Genomic DNA, 16,748 nt, shown 5'->3' with positions numbered 1-16,748 from the left:
TTTATCTATTTCTACAAGATATGCTGTTGGGATTTTGATTGGCATTGCATTGAACTTATAGAGAACTTTTGGTAATATCGCCATTTTGATGATGTTAGTTCTGCCTATCCATGAGCAGGGTATGTTTTTCCATCTTCTAAGGTCTTCTTCTATGTCTTTCTTTAGGGTTCTGTAATTTTCATTGTATAAATCTTTCACCTCTTTTGTTAGGTTGATTCCCAAGTATTTTATTTTTTGGGGGGATATTGTGAATGGAGTAGTTGTCCTCATTTCCGTTTCAGAGGATTTGTCGCTCATATACAGGAACGCCTTTGATTTATGCGTGTTGATCTTATATCCTGCCACTTTGCTGAATTCATTTATTAGCTCTAATAGCTTCTTTGTAGACCCTTTTGGGTCTGCTAGGTATAGAATCATATCATCTGCAAATAGTGATAATTTAAGTTCTTCTTTTCCTATTTTTATGCCTTTAATTTCTTTTGACTGTCTAATTGCTCTGGCCAGTGTTTCGAGGACTATGTTGAACAGAAGTGGTGAGAGAGGGCATCCCTGTCTTGTACCAGATCTTAGAGGGAATGCCTTCAATTTTTCTCCATTCAGAATGATGCTGGCCTGTGGCTTATCATAGATTGCTTTTACAATGTTGAGGTATGATCCTGTTATCCCTAATTTTTCTAGCGTTTTGAACATAAAGGGATGCTGTACTTTGTCGAATGCTTTTTCTGCATCTATTGAGATGATCATATGGTTCTTATTTTTAAGTCTATTGATGTGGTGAATAACATTTATTGATTTCCGTATATTAAACCAGCCTTGCATCCCAGGGATGAATCCTACTTGATCATGATGTATAATTTTTTTGATATGTATTTGAATCCGATTCGCCAGAATTTTATTGAGGATTTTTGCGTCAAGGTTCATTAGAGATATTGGTCTGTAGTTTTCCTTCTTTGATGTGTCTTTGTCTGGTTTCGGAATCAGGGTGATGTTGGCGTCGTAGAATGAATTTGGAAGTTCTCCCTCTTTTTCTATTTCCTGAAATAGCTTGAAAAGTATTGGTGTTAGTTCCTCTTTAAAGGTTTTGTAAAACTCTGCTGTATACCCATCCGGTCCTGGGCTTTTCTTAGTTGGTAGTCTTTTGATGGTTTCTTCTATTTCCTCTATTGTTATTGGTCTGTTTAGGTTGTCTATATCCTCCTGGCTCAATCTGGGCAGATCATAGGACTCAAGGAATTTATCTATGCCTTCACTATCTTCTATTTTATTGGAGTATAAGGATTCAAAGTAATTTCTGATTATCTTCTGTATTTCTGAAGTGTCTGTTGTGATATTGCCTTTTTCATCCCGTATGCTAGTAATTTGGGTTCTCTCTCTTCTTCTCTTCGTTAGCATGGCTAAGGGTCTGTCAATTTTATTTATTTTTTCAAAGAACCAGCTTTTAGTTTTGTCAATTTTTTCAATTGTTTCTTTTGTTTCAATTTCATTAATTTCAGCTCTGATTTTAATTATTTCTTGCCTTCTACTTCTTTTGCTGTTGTTTTGCTCTTCTTTTTCTAGGATTTTGAGATGAAGTATGAGATCATTTATTTGTTGGTTTTTTCTTTTTTTGAGGAATGAACTCCAAGCAATGAATTTTCCTCTTAGAACTGCTTTCAATGTGTCCCATAGATTCCGATATGTTGTGTCTGTGTTTTCATTTAACTCTAGGAATTTTTTAATTTCCTCCTTGATGTCTTCTAAAACCCATTGATCACTCAGCAACCTATTGTTCATTCTCCAGGTGATGCTTGCTTTTTCCTTTCTTCTTTTATCATTGATTTTCAGTTTCATTCCATTATGATCAGATAAGATGCATGGTATTATCTCTACCCCTTTGTATTGTCTAAGAGTTGCCCTGTGACATAGTATATGGTCTATTTTTGAGAAGGTTCCATGTGCTGCTGAGAAAAAAGTGTAGCTACTTGATGTTGGGTGGTATAGTCTATATATGTCAATTAAGTCTAGGTTGTTAATTGTGTTATTGAGTTCTATAGTTTCCTTATTTAACTTTTGTTTGGAAGATCTGTCCAGTGGTGAGAGAGGTGTGTTGAAGTCTCCCATGATTATTGTATGTTGGTCTATTAGACTCTTGAACTTGAGAAGAGTTTGCTTGATGAATACAGCTGCACCATTATTTGGGGCATATATATTTATGATTGTTATGTCTTGTTGGTGTATGGTTCCCTTGAGCAGTATGAAGTGTCCTTCTATATCCCTTTTGATTAGCTTTGGCTTGAAATCTATTTTATTAGATATGAGTATGGACACTCCTGCTTGTTTCCGAGGTCCATATGAGTGATATGATTTTTCCCAACCTTTCACCTTCAGTCTATGTATATCTTTTCCTATCAAATGCGTCTCCTGTAGACAGCATATTGTTGGGTCTTGTTTTTTGATCCATTCTACTAGCCTGTGTCTCTTAATTGGTGAGTTTAAGCCATTAACATTTAGGGTTATTATTGAGATATGGTTTGTTCTTCTATCCATATTTGTTTATTGATGTTACTAAACCTGATTTGTTATCCTCTATGACTACTTTCCCCCCTTTACTGTCCTACCTCCCATTGTTGGTTTTCAATGTTGTTTTCCATTTCCTCTTCCTGTAATGTTTTGCCAAGGATTTTTTGAAGAGATGGTTTTCTAGCTGCGAATTCTTTTAACTTTTGTTTATTGTGGAAGGTTTTAATTTCATCTTCTAACCTGAAGCTTAATTTCGCCGGATACACGATTCTTGGTTGGAGCCCATTGTCTTTCAGTGTTTGAAATATGTTATTCCAGGATCTTCTAGCTTTCAGAGTCTGTGTTGAGAGATCAGCTGTTATCCTGATTGGTTTACCCCTAAATGTAATCTGCTTTCTTTCTCTTGCAGCTTTTAAAATTCTCTCCTTATTCTGTATGTTGGACATCTTCATTATAATGTGTCTAGGTGTGGATCTCTTATGATTTTGCACATTCGGCGTCCTGTAGGCTTCTAGGATTTGGGATTCTGTCTCAATCTTCAATTCTGGGAAGTTTTCTCGTATTATTTCACTGAATAGACTGTTTATTCCTTTGGAATGGAGCTCTGTGCCTTCCTGTATCCCAATGACTCTTAAATTTGGTCTTTTGATATTGTCCCATAATTCTTGGATGTTCTGCTCATGGTTTCTTAGCAGACTTGCTGAGCTGTCTATGTTCTTTTCCAGTTGAAATACTTTGTCTTCATTGTCTGATGTTCTCTCTTCTAAGTGATCTACTCTGCTGGTAGTATTCTCAATTGAGTTTTTAAGTTGGTTTATTGTTTCCTGCATTTCTAGAATTTCAATTTGTTTGTTTTTTATTACCTCTATCTCCCTGTGAAATTGATCTTTGACTTCCTGGATTTGTTTGTCAATGTGATCTTTCATTGTCTGATTTTGCTGTCTCATGTCTTCCTTGAGACTCCAGATCATCTGAAGCATATATATCCTGAACTCTTTATCTGATATTCCATCTGTTGCAGCTATTACCTCTTCTAAAGTTGAGTTGACCTGCATTGCTTGTGGTCCTTTCTTTCCTTGTCTTTTCATACTGCCCGCGTTTCTTTCTGCTTGGTGCAACTGTTGTGTTTTGAAATTTACCCCCTATTTATTTATGTTGCTCTTGTATACTTGAAAAGTCTCCCTTGCAGGTGCGGGCGGCGGCTGTGCCCCTACTCCAATTGGGGTGACGTGTCTACCACGCTGGCGGCTCTCTGGGCCTGTTCCGGGAGTGGAAGGCGGCTCTGCTCTGTCCCTATTCCAATTGGGGTGTCGTGACTACAATGCTGGCAGATCGCTGGGCCTCTTCCGGGCGTGGGCGGTGGGCTTGGCTGGTGGGATTCCACCTAATGGCAGTCCCTAACCTCCCTGCTTGCTAATTAATGGCTTCTCTGAGGCGCCACGCCTTCTGTAGCTGCGGGGCAGGCCGCGCGAATCAGTTGGCCTGGATCTCCGGGGTCCTGCTGCTGGCTGTTTTGATGTTACAAGCTGTTGGAGAGTGGTGGTGTATTCTTCAGCTTTCCCGGATGGTGGCCACTGACTGCCTCGGTGGAGTGTCCGCTGTGGGGGATGGGACTGTACCGCTTTCTTCCCCTTCTGAGAACCCGAGCTCGGCCCAAGGGTCCGTGTGGGCTTGGCTGGTGGGATTCCACCTAATGGCCTTCCCTAACCTCCCTGCTTGCCAATTAATGGCTTCACTGAGGCGCCACGCCTTCTGTAGCCGCAGGGCAGGCCACGCGAATCAGTTGGCCTGGCTCTCCGGGCCCTGCTGCAGGCTGCTGGGATCCCTGGCACTCTATCACTTTGATTTTTTCTGCTTGCCCCTCCCCCAGCGCTGGCTAGCCAGGTTTCCTTTTGGCTGCTACTGGGAGGAGGGGTTGGAGGTCAGGTGTCTCTGGTTTCCCCCTAGCCTGTATGGAGGCTCAGCTTGATACTCCCTCTCCCGGCAAGCCTAGGAGAGATTTTATGCGAATTCCCGCTGTCTAGGGGGTGAGCTGAATGACACCGACCTGTTTTGATGTCGCACTCTGAAGGAGAGTGGCGGTGTATCCTTCAGCTTTCCCGGATGGTGGCCGCTGACTGGCTCGGCGGAGTGTCCGCTGTGGGGGATGGGACTGTACCGCTTCCTTCCCCTTCTGAGAACCCGTGCTCGGCCCAAGGGTCCGTGTGGGCTTGGCTGGTGGGATTCCACCTAATGGCCTTCCCTAACCTCCCTGCTTGCCAATTAATGGCTTCACTGAGGCGCCACGCCTTCTGTAGCCGCAGGGCAGGCCACGCGAATCAGTTGGCCTGGCTCTCCGGGCCCTGCTGCAGGCTGCTGGGATCCCTGGCACTCTATCACTTTGATTTTTTCTGCTTGCCCCTCCCCCAGCGCTGGCTAGCCAGGTTTCCTTTTGGCTGCTACTGGGAGGAGGGGTTGGAGGTCAGGTGTCTCTGGTTTCCCCCTAGCCTGTATGGAGGCTCAGCTTGATACTCCCTCTCCCGGCAAGCCTAGGAGAGATTTTATGCGAATTCCCGCTGTCTGGGGGGTGAGCTGAATGACACCGACCTGTTTTGATGTCGCACTCTGAAGGAGAGTGGCGGTGTATCCTTCAGCTTTCCCGGATGGTGGCCGCTGACTGGCTCGGCGGAGTGTCCGCTGTGGGGGATGGGACTGTACCGCTTCCTTCCCCTTCTGAGAACCCGTGCTCGGCCCAAGGGTCCGTGTGGGCTTGGCTGGTGGGATTCCACCTAATGGCCTTCCCTAACCTCCCTGCTTGCCAATTAATGGCTTCACTGAGGCGCCACGCCTTCTGTAGCCGCAGGGCAGGCCACGCGAATCAGTTGGCCTGGCTCTCCGGGCCCTGCTGCAGGCTGCTCTGAACTTTTATTATTACAGTGTGCATGTGTTGCATTTTAGAAAATAAATTAAGCAAAACTGATAAATAAAAATATATGTCAGATTACACCTAAGTCTCCTGAAAGATGTATCTAAAAATTAAAAATATGTAAGTAATATAAAAATTCAGAATAAATATACATAAATATTTAACCAAAGTCAAGGTATGTTTTCAACATCATCCAATAATATTTTCCTTCTCTCAGAATTAGATTAAGTTGGGAAAGCAGGGCACAGTGCAATTTCTAGAGGACAGGGTCAAAAATAGACTGTAGGTGCCTTTTCCTCCATTTTGTCTCCTGTTCCATGTGCACATATCCTTCCCAATCACAATTGGATAGTTAGGATAGCTGACCTTCAAAAAATGATAGAGCATATTGGAAATATTCAGACAGAAGTGTTTTTAAATTCTAACAAACCAGGAGATCTCTTAATGAGGAGAAAACAGGTGCTGCTGTCAGAAGCAGTTATCAAACTTTGTGAAGCCTTATACTCCAGAGAGTACTCAGCACCTGCTCTTTTCCCCTGAGGAGGACTTCTTAGTGATAAGCTGATATATTGAGGAGGTCCCATGGTTGGGCATGAATACGAATGGAGGTTGCCAGGCTGCGGGACACATCCCTGTATGCTTGCTCTCTAGGGTCCTTGAAGGCCACTGAGGTCCCTTGATATCCATGTGGGAAGCTGTCCTGGAAAGAGATGTTTCCAGCCTAAGAACTCTCTTAGTAGACTGGCTCTGAGACTAGTTGGGGGATGGTGTGGAAAGGAAACACTGTTCTAGTCTGTTCTGAGTATATCAGAAGACGGCCATTTCGAGGCTCTTGAGGACTTCTGAGCCAGTAGACACTGTTGTCCTGACAGCCTGCCAACTTCCACAGTGTTTGTAGGCACCATGGAAGGCTACCTGGGATCTCTAGATGAGCCTGTGACTCCATTCCCAAACCCAAAGACACTGGAAAAAATATGTTGCACTCAAAGACTCTCTTGGGCATGAGCTGATGGTTTTATATTAGGACATTTAGATTCTTATATTCTTTCCCCTCCCTTGGAAATATTATTAAACATTAATCAAATGCTCACATGGAAAGTTGTGGGTCAATATTTTTTTGGAGAGTGTAAATTAATACGAATTTTATATTGCTGTTATAAAATAATGTATAAAAAGAGGAAGTCATAAAACTCATGTTGTCTGATAACAAAATTACATTTATAGAAAAGGGGATAAATAATATGATTACTGATGCAACTACAGGTTCAAGTAGAATTTGTTAAAATAATTATTTAGAAAAACAAAATTTTAATTTTATTATAGTTTTAGATTTGCAGAAAAGTTGCAAACATACAGAGGATTCCTGTATATCCACCATCAAATTTCTCCTACTGTTAACTTCTTCATACTTACAGTATAGTATATATGTTAAAAATGATGAATCAATATTGATAACATTGTTATTAATTGAAGCCCATGCTTTATTCAGAATGCCTTCGTTTTCTGTGTCAGGATCCTATTGAAGGCACCATATTACATTTCATTTTTATGTCTCCTTTATTTTCACTGGTCTGTGACAGTGTCTCAAACTTCCTTGTTTTTGCTGACCTTGGCAGTTCTGAGAAGCACTGGTCAGGTATTTTGTAGAATGGGCCTCCTTTTGGGTTCGTCACATATTTTTCTCATAATTGTCTTGGGCTTATGGTTTCTCAAGGGGCACATGTAAAGTATCATTCTTCTCCTACCCTGTCAAGGGCACATGCCACCACCCTGACCTACACACTGAGCCTATTAAGCTTGATAACCTAGCAGAAATAGTTTTTGTCATATTTCTTCACTGTCAAATTGCCCCCTCCCCCATTCCCTTTCATACTGTATTTTTTGAAAATTAAAAAATTAAATTTTGATGGGGCAGTGTCTCTGTAAATTATTTGGAATTCTTCTGTACAGGAAATTTATCTATTCTCCTCTACTGATTTATTTATGCAATCATTTATTTGTATCAGGATAAACTCATGAACACTTACTTCATATTTTGTGTTTAATACTACTTTATATGTTCTGCTGCTCTGATTATTTCAGGTTTGGTTCTTGGGAGCTCTTTCTTTTTTTTTCTTTTTTCATGGTACCGTGGATGGAACCCACGGGCTCTTAACCACTGAACTACATTTCCACTCCTTTTTTTTGTATTTTGTTTTGAAGTCTCACTAAGTGGCTTAGGGGCATTGCTAAATTGCTGAGACTGGCTTTAAACTCGCCATCCTCCTGCCTCAGACTCCTGAGCCACTGGGATTACAGGCGTGCACCCAACTTTGGGAGCTTTTTCAATTGGCTCTTATACCTGCACTCCATCCCCATCCCCATGTATCTGTGAGTGTGCAGTGTATGTGTGTGTACGTGTGTGTGTGATTTTAACATTTCTTTACTCTCTGGTACTACAAGATGTTTTAGGTTCATCTTGTATATTCCCTGCAAATGACTGGAATCAGTCATTTCTCTAGGGAGCATTGCATCTTTTATTGGAGAGTGGCCTTAGAAACAAAGATCTGGGGGCTGGTATGCTGGTTGCTACTGGAATGTTGTTGCTTCTAGGACCTCTCAACTTGGAAAGACATGAATGTATACCCACTCCCAGTACACATATATGCATCTATAATTATTCCTATATTGATTCATCTGTGTCTATATTAAGCTAAAGATGAGTTCATACTAATGTCCCTTGCTCTGCATTTAAAGAAAAAAATTGGCAACAGATGGTGTCTTACAGCAAATTCTATTTCAGTTTGCTATGATTATAAAATCTACTAAAAATTATCAGTGTCTTAAGTCCATTCTGTAGGCCTCCTCTGAGGATTAGTTAGTATGAACATCACAATTCTAGAAACACAGCCCTGCCTGGAACAGAAGAACAGTAATCATCAGGAGAAAGAGAAAGTTGGGCAGGAGTTGCAATCATCTTGCTCTTTGACTAGATGACAAAGGAGACATCTAATAGGAAGTGTGGATGTTCTCTGAGAATTCACTAGTCCCATTTTCCTGCTATGAGTATTTCTGGCAGTCTTTAACAAAGAGACATGAATCATCTGGTAAAGAGAGCAGTTTCAGTAGCACTTTGTCTTACTCTATTTGGCAAAGATGAGGGTGCACCACCCTGCATCAGGAAATGGTGCTAGCAAAGTACCTGTAACCTAAAACAAGTATTAAAGTGCAGGCTTTTTTGTTTCTAGGTCTTCCTGCCATTGCAAAAATAATGTCTTTGTTACCCTGGAGCTTTTGCAAGTGAGGCTGGTGGAAGAAAGCCTGCATCATGGACTTGGGTGTCAATGATATAATCCAGGAAAGAAAAGTTCAGTTCATTTCTATTCAGAGAGAGGTGATTGTGAAGATCAGGTAGCCAGGCATGGAGTTCTCAAAAAATTACTCTTTTAACTCAAAGAATGAAGAAATACCTAAGGAGAGCTCTATTTAGCCAAGATCAGATCTATTTGAGCATCTTATGAAAACACCTACAAACATAATCCGACAATTAAGGAAATGTGGAAGAACCAGTTTTGTAATGCAATAAGAGATGGCACTAAAGATATGCCATTGCTTTTCATAAAAATTCATATACATAAACATCTGATTTGAGAAACTTCTACTTTTCAGGTGTGGAGAGTTACTTGAAAGGAAATTAAATATGAAAGGGGAGTGCAGAATGGAAAACCTAATTGAAGGTTTACTACAACAGAGAAAGGCTAAGATCATGATCTGTATTTGGCAGTGTTTTCACAGACTAAAAAGATAAGACCTTGCAAAAATAGTAATAATATCTTCTTAATGCTACATATTAATCACCTTTCTTGGCTTATACTATCTTCTTATAAACACAATGTATCCATTGTGTTGTCATGGGTTGGATATTTTTAGGTGAGAATACTGGTGTAGGCCACATATTTTGAGTAGAGATTACACTGGTTACAATTTTATGTAACTTGTTCAAATATTTTTAAGTGTGTATTGAAAATATAGACCAATGGATTAATTCAAAATTTTACTTTGAAACCAAAGCAAGGCACTATATGTGATTGTATAAACACACCATTATAATCTTGGCATATGCAATGGAGTAAAAATGCTATTTTCAGAATTGATTTCATTTGGTAAATGTCTAAATCCACAGCAGAATTTTGTGTGCTTTGCTGAATGTGGTTTTGCACCTAAATTTACTAAGAAAAGGGCAACAGAAAATGCATGGTATTGTGGTAAGCGTTTAAAGAAAATGAAGCATCTTGTTGAAGAATGTGCACAGAGCACATTCCATTTCTGTCCATCAACTCTTTGGGTTCTTTATTCCTAATTTTATGATCATTTTAATGGAAAAAAGCACTGAGAGTTGAAATTAAAAAGAGTTCACAAAGATTTCAATCATGCAAGAATTGGAAACAAGATATAATAAAATTCCCTTATATCTCTCTATCTTTTGATAGCAACAAAACAACTAAACCTTTTATGACTCAGCATATGACTTCTCCATGGACAGTGGAATTCATCACCTTTCTTTGTTTATATTTAATAATAATGACTAGCATTTATGGAAAGTTTGCTCTATGGAAGGCACTGTGATAACATATGCAATAATTTATTCAGTCATAATAATCACCCCATTTCAGACATGAGGGATTTGAAGGTTAAAGAGGTGTAGGTATGATTTGTACAAACTGTACTGTTAGTAAATAGCAGAGCCAAGTCTTAAAATTCAAGTCTGACATAAAAATATCTTTTTATCTACAAGTTTGTTTGGACATTGCTGTAACATGTTTCTATAAGCAAAGGGAAAATCATGCCTAAACATTGCTGTAGTTTAGCACATAACTGGCTTGGAGCCATTGTCTTGCTTAATCTTGCCCACTCTGAAAATTCCAAGGATAAAAATAGCAACTAAAATTACTCTTAAGGTCCCCCCAAACTATGGATTAAGACTTGAGGAAGCTCTTTTTTAGTGCCTACTGAATTACCAAATCTGGCTGCTGAGATCGTTTGTGCTAAAAATAAATAGGAAAGTCATGATTAGGGCCAAATTTCCAAGTCATAAATCAGTTGCAATGGCATGTTAGGGTGGGGGTAGGGGGCACAGAATATGGTTTCTTTATTAATGATTTCTTCTCTCTTATTGAAAAATCTCATTTCAAGCACGCTCCAAAAGCTTGAGAATTAAAACTGCTTTGGGAACTTGGCAAAGGAGTCCGAAAGCACAAACCAGAGTGTTGGAAACACCCACATCTAGGCTTGAATCTATCCGTCTCCCCAGATATGCCCTGATGGTTTGTCCTGGTATCTTATAAATGTCGTTTGAAGGACTTATTAGCTTAAGTATATAAAATCTCATGGATTTCCTACTTTAGGTAGTGGCCTTTTCTGTCAATCATTTGTTCATCTATTCCAAATATTCTCAGGTCTTTGTTGGACCTTGGACACACTGTTGAATCAACTAGAGCTTTATCATACTTGAAGAACTGATTCTCATAAGAGAAGCTGGGCAACACAACAGAAAAGCTGTAACCCTCAATTTATTTTTAGCCATCTTGAACAAGTTAATGGTTTAAATTAGTCACTTCCATACTGTACTCTCAAGAACAGGGTTTTTGGAAGTGACTCAGGTACCACAGAGTGTGAGATAAGAATGGAGACTACATTAGATGCTGTTTTGCTGCTCAGATCCTCCCTTCCAAACTGAAGCCTTTACTTTGATAGCTGCTGGGAGTGTGGCTCGGTGACAGCCTCCAGCTGTTGGCCCTTTTTGAAAATTGCTTTTGGCTGAAGAGAGCTGCCTTCTCTCAGCATGTGACAACCTTGAAGGACCATGGGCATTTTAGAGCACATAATAGGGTCACTGAGGCCTGTTGTGAGTGGATGTTTAACTCCCTTTGCCCAACTCTGCTTTCACTGTACTCAGCTGTTGATTCCTGCATTCTTGAGTCTGCTTCTCAGAGAACTTGACATACTGCAAATTCAAAGTTCTACTTTTATCATTAATGTGAATGTATGTGGTCTCTGACTTACATGATTCAACTTATTTTTCAACTTTACAGTTGTGTAAAAGCAAGATGCATTCAGTAGAAACAGTATTTTGAATTTTGATCTTTTCCTGGGCTAGCGATATGAGCATGACACTCTTCGTGAGATGTTAGGTGCTGGCAGCGAGCCACACTTCTCAGTCACGCAATTATGAGGGTTAACAATAGTGTGCTGTTGTTAAACTCTAATGTTATGTAGGTTTAAGTGTACTAAATGCATTTTTTTCACTTGCATAAGGTATTTTGTATTTACATTGAACTTGTTAGGATATAACCATGGTAAGTTGAGAAGCATCTGTCTATTGGGTATTCATGTAAGATTTCACTTCAAGTAAACAAACAAAATACCTTTGAAAGCCATTGGATTCACAATTAAACAAATGCTTCACCTAATACGAAAAATTATCATATTAACCATGTTTTATGCAAGACCAATTTATTTTAGTTCATCTTTTAAACCAATATCCAGGGGACATGTTTCCCTTTTGTAATTGTTTCTTCTTAACTTTATTAATGTCATATTTATAAACATTATAAACATAATCTATACCTCTTAAAATAGAAAAGTGCATTAAATAATAAAATCATTGCTATTTTTAATATCACATATTACATTTTAATGTTCTTAAAACCAGGAAAACTACAAACAAAACAATTATGACATTATGAAAGGGGCATTCAGTGCACAGCATATATTTTCAAATATAAATAATCCTCTACTCCCAGAAAAATAATTTCTAAGATTTTTGTCTAATGTCAATTATGGTGTTATTAAGTAAAATTGGATATACACTTCTAATTTCTTCCATTTAAAAACATTTCATATTAAAAGTACATAATCAACTAAACTCTGTAATACAGGGGTAAGCCAATAATAAAAAGGCCCAGTTTAGGATGAAAGTCACTGTTTTTTGTGGTGGTTTGGACAATTGTCAAGGAAATTCCAAATTAATTAAGTTGATGAAAAATTAAGTGGTAGACTTTAATTGCTGGAGAGAGAACTTGAACTTTGTAGGTATTTGAATGCTAATGTTCTGGATTTTCATTTGCTTCACCAGAATTCACTCAATAATTCTAACTTATACAATAGTCAAGTCAACAGAAAAGAAATACAGCTTGGAGGCAGAGGCTGATCTGGATCTTTCTTGATTGTCCTAATTCTCTATTGCCTGAGAAGCCATCTACACACATCAGGCCTTGGCTTTGTACTTCAGCAATGGAGACGAGGAAAGCACACATATCTAGTCAATCTGAGGTGTGCTGTTGCTTTGGTCATTTCAAACTCGATGTGGCAGCAATTAACAGATTAGGACATGGAATAGGTAGTCAAAAGAGATACCCAGAATGCAGGGTTGTAAAAGAGTCTTATTTATTAGAAAGAATAACAAAGTACTTTTATACACATGTTATGTAACATAGAAAGTCTGGGCTATTAGGCTCCAGGGTAATAGTGAATTTATTATAGAACCTAAAATACCAAGCTTAAATACTTAAGAATTCCTGCTTACAACTAGAGTTTTTTTTTTAATTTAAGTTTAGTAGATAAAGGTCTATTGAAAAATACTGCAAAAATATGAAATTTCAATAGCATCAGTGACCATATGTATTGTAAAACTCTCTTTCTGGAGAAATAGTGAATTGATCTAGCCCAATAATAATACATTTTCTCCTAAAAAATGCAAGTGTATATAGCAATACTGTATACATATATTCAAACAGCAATATTCTTTCATCAAAAGTGAATAACCCTTAAAAATTATAATGTATACAGCAGACCACTCTATGCACAAAAACTATATTTTGGAGTCAAAGAACAGTAAAGTACAACCAACTGTAGATCTTCTTTGTTAATGGACCATGGGAAGAACATTAAAACACAGATAAACAAAATTAGTTTATTTATTTGACAAATATTTTGAGCACATATCATGTGCCAGGTGTTGTGTTTGGCACTGACAATGCAATTGTGGACATGACAGGCATGTTCTCTGCTCTTGTGAAGTCTATTATCTAATGGAGGAAGCTGACAAATAGGCTATTACAATATAGCATGAGAAGTGCTAATAGGGAAAGTACTGGGTTCCACATGATGAGGAAGCAAACACATAGAGAGAAACTACATGATGTCCAAGTTGAGGACTTAAGGGTATGCAGATATAGGTCATTCTGGTGAGGCGAGGTTAAAAGAAAGAAGGGAAATTATGTACAAAGTTTGGGAAGTAAGAAAGCATGCCTCTTTCAAAACAAACATTTCATGAAGGGCTTGTAAAATGTATGAAAGAATAAGACGTTTATCATAATGGTAACAAGCTGCCATTAAAAACCTTTAGGCTAAGGAGATTAGAGTTTTATTTTAGAAACGTTACTATAACTACAGGGATTCTAATCAGGATTCTAAGATAGCATTCCAGATAAGATGCTGGTGGTAATGGATGAGGTTAGTGATGCTGGGAGTGCAGTAGGAAGGTAAAATAATTTTTTTAGAAATAAAATAGAGAAGAGTTGGTAATTTTTATATGTGGGGAGTGTAGGAGAAACAGGAGTTAAAGATGACAGGAACAATTCCTATCTGAACATGGATAAGAGGAATATGTCATTTGCTGAGAAAGGAATTACAGGCAGAAAGGATTTGGAAGGATGCTGAGCTCTTCTTTTTTGGATAGGCTTAATTTGAAATATTATGGGATAACCAGGGGCAAATACTGGGCAAGCAAATAAATGGATGAATTTTTTATTCTGTCCAGCACTCTGTTCTGAATTGGAGATGCAGCTCAGGAATTGTTAGTATGTAAATGGCAACTGAAACCATGGTAGGGGTGACATTGTCCTAGGTGATGTATGGAGAGATGAGAGAACAGGCTGTTGATCTGACCCCTAGGAACACCAAAAATTAAGTGTTAGGCATAGAAATAGGAGTTATGAAAGGCCCCCATATCCACTAATAATTCTGAAGCCTTAATTTGTTTATTAGTACTAGATGTACTAACAGGTATAAAAGTATTACTTGACTTTTCTTTTTCCTTTACCTTGTAAAGACATAAACCAATAATGACAGAATTTTAAGTAACCAGAAATAAACATTTATAAAATAATTTAAAATATAATCTACACACCAAATGTCCCTTGATTGCTCAATGTCTAGTTCTATTTTGAATTTATATCACAACAGACCTTTACTTATACTGTGGTTTGTGCTTCAATAGTTCTGTAACTTATCTTTTTCTGATTGCCTGGAGAGTCTTTCATGGGTTTCCAGCTCAGTGACAACCCAGATTTTTCTCTGATCAAAACATGATTCATAGAAACATGCTCCAGAAGGTAACTATGGCCCCTAATCCTCACATGGGAAAGATCAAGATACAGTTTTGGATGAAAATGGAAACATGGCCTCCAGGGGTGACTAATCAGTGGTGTGTTGATGTATTTTTAACAACTGACTGCTCAGAAAACAAAAACAAAAACAAAAACAAACCTTGATTTATAGTGTTTGTCAATTTTTATGGTATAAATACTCCCACCACAGCCAATTTAAGCTACCAGCTTGATATCATTAAAGGCAGAAAAGAAAAAAATGTACACAATTTGTTCCCATAAGCTAGTGCAAGCTGGCTCCAGCACACACTTGGACTAAGAAAGATGTAACTGGTAAACAGATAAAAGAAAACACCTTGTATAAGACAGCAAGATATGAAAGGACTGAATTCTACAAAATATTCAGATTTACTTTAAAGAAAATTGATTACTCATGTGTATAGTCAGTTTATTTCTGGATTTTGACCTTTTCTTTGAATTGAGGGCTGACATCATGGTGATGTATACATTAATAATCTAATGGCCTTAACATTGTAACTTCTATTTCTTTATTCATAAGCAACAAGTTTCTATAAATGGCTTGTATTTGCCATTGAAATGACTGAGAATAATTTTCAATCTACTTTTTTTATACCATGAACCAAAGAAATTTTACCAATTTCATTTAGGATATCAGTACAATCTACATTATAATATTTCACAAAAGAAAATATTTTATTTCCATCAAATAACTAGTTTTTTTCCCATATCAAACCAATAACATATATAGAAAGAAGAGCAGCAAAATAGTTCTTATTTCTTTATATAATTTAATAATACCCTATTAACACCAGTGTGCAGATGCACAGTATTGACAGTATATTAAATAATATTTAGTATATTAAAACTTCCTTTTAAAATATTTTCAACAGTAGGTACTGGTGGAACCATATTATTTATTATGTAGACAACGTCTTTTTGTATTCCAAAGGGAAATTAAAATCCCTGGTAACATTAGAAAAAAATTACTTATTAATATTTTATGCAGATATACAAAATCTCCTAACTTCTATTGTACACAAATAAAAACACCTTTTCAAACAACTTGCACTTATACTGAGCTCATAAAGGTTACTATAAAAATACTGCAGACCCAATAAAAACACAATGAAATATACAAAGTCTTCTGTTTTTTAAAAGTCAATTTTAAAAGGCCTGTATTTATACAAACAAATGTACAATACATTTTAGTGCCCCTGACTGGTGTTTTTGTTTAGTATTGTCTAATTTTAGAAATGTAAGTTCAATGTTTTTCATTATTTTCTGCTTCAGAATGGAAGACACTGAGAATTCACAGAATAATTTTAAAAACTGGATTGGGTAAAAACTTTATAAAGTAGAATATTAAACACTTTACATATAGTAGTTATTGACCTACCCAAGATAAAAATGCCCCAGAGTCCTATTTTCCTTTTTTAACTGGAATTCCTAGATAATTATGTTAACTACCTGTCCCTTGTTTAAATAGTCTTTGAGATGAAAGTATAAAGATTTTAGGTTCTCTAACGAAATCCAAAATATCATCAAAGCCATTTCCACTTCCAAAATGTATTTTTAAAAAATGCTTATTTAAATATCAAACCCTGCAGTGCTGAATTAAGACACACTAAACACATAGCTAACCAATTACTGACTTGGTTTTAGCCTTAGAAGAATATTAGAATTGGCTGGTTATTTCCAAATTTAAGTATCTAATTTTATACTGTAATATGGTACTTTCTAATACAGACATCAAGGAAAAACGAGATGATTTTTTTTTCTTAGAACAATATAGTAAAATACAGAACAATTTTCTGGGGGAGAAAATCCATGCCACGCTAGGAAATACATTGTTTTAAATCTTAAAATAATTGTTATAAAAGAACTATAAAATTATAAATAATTGGAAAAAATGCACTTGAAAATGTCTCTCTAGGAAAAATATGCAACTTGTTATA

The sequence above is a fragment of the Urocitellus parryii genome, chromosome 10, assembly GCF_045843805.1.
Source record: "Urocitellus parryii isolate mUroPar1 chromosome 10, mUroPar1.hap1, whole genome shotgun sequence".
NCBI lineage: Eukaryota > Metazoa > Chordata > Mammalia > Rodentia > Sciuridae > Urocitellus > Urocitellus parryii.
This window is presented reverse-complemented; position numbering follows the sequence as displayed.